The following is a 1,382-nucleotide window of genomic DNA, read 5'->3' on the forward strand; positions in this document are numbered from 1 at the left end:
GCGCCCTCCCCAGCCTTGATGTCGGCGACCTGCTGAGGGGTCACTTCCAGAGGCTTCCTCTTCAATCTCACTTACAGGGGCGCCTGCAGGGCTCAGCCGGTGAAGCGTCCGACTTCGGCTCAGGTCATGATCTCGCGGTTCGTGGGTTCGAGCCCCGCGTCGGGCTCTGTGCTGACAGCTCAGAGCCTGGAGCTGCTTCAGATTCTGTGTCTCCCTCTCTCTCTGCCCCCACCCTTCTCCCACTCTCTCTCAACAATAAACATTTAAATCTCACTTATATTTTTACTTAAATTTGTCATAAAATAAACACGATTTCAAATTACAGCTGTAAAACAGATGGGTTTGACATACGAGGTCGTTTTTACCCCTACTTACCCCATATTTTAAAAAATGCATCGTCATTAAAGAAATCACGTTCATGTTTAAACCTCTTACTACCCGCCCTGGCGCGCAGAGAGGTGGTGCGTGGCCTCAGGTGGGGCCGTGGCACCGCCCTTCCTGTCTGGGCGCCCGGAGCCGAGTGACCTTGCAGTGACCTTGCGAAGCTGCAAGTCACACCCGCCACTCGCTCCACACCTTGGGAGGAGCCGGCATGAACCACCACCACAGGCTCAGCACCCTGGCCCTGCAGGGCCCGGCTCGGGGAGCAGTGACTCGCTCTTAATGCCCCAGGCGAGACGGGAGGCACTCTCAGAGTCCCCCCAATTCACAGCTGGGCAAACTGAGGCACAGAGCTATGGCCAGGCAGTAAAGAGGCAGAGCCAGGGTGGGAACTCTGGTCCCGGGAGGCCTGGGCTCTGGTCATGCTGACCCTTCACCCGCAGTCTCATCCGGGGCCTTTTCAGTCTCCCGGGCCCTTGCCCAAACCGTGCCCTCCACCCGGCAGGCCCCGCTGTCCACTTGGCAGGCTCACCCCCCCATGCTGGTCACCCCCCCTCCCCCCACCGCTGGCTACCTTGTTGAACTGACTCGCCGGACCTTACGTCTGACCTTCCTTCCCCCACGTGACCGACACACCAGACCAGAATGGATGAAAAGCACTGGAGAGAGAGAGAGAAAGTTCTGGAAGCAACAGGAGGGCACGAAGGGCGGGGAGCACCCACTCGAGCACCAGGACCCCCACTCCGTTCCCGGAGCCGAACGGGGCAGGCCTCAGGGCCCAAGGGACTGGGGGGGCGGCCCGCAGGGCATTCTGGGAAGGCCCCTCTGACCTCCCTGCTACCGTCACAGCCCCTGTGGGAGAGGCCAGGAGGCCTGGGCCGAGGGAAGGTGGACGCCGGTCTCGGCCCCTCCTGGCGCGGGGCTCCCCACAGCCAGGGGCCGGGGGTGGGGCCAGGCTGGGGCTTAGCCCGGGCCCCTGGGCCGCCTCCCCCCCCCGCCAC

Source organism: Crocuta crocuta, unplaced genomic scaffold, assembly GCF_008692635.1.
Source record: "Crocuta crocuta isolate KB4526 unplaced genomic scaffold, BGI_CrCroc_1.0 scaffold296, whole genome shotgun sequence".
NCBI classification, from domain to species: Eukaryota; Metazoa; Chordata; class Mammalia; order Carnivora; family Hyaenidae; genus Crocuta; species Crocuta crocuta.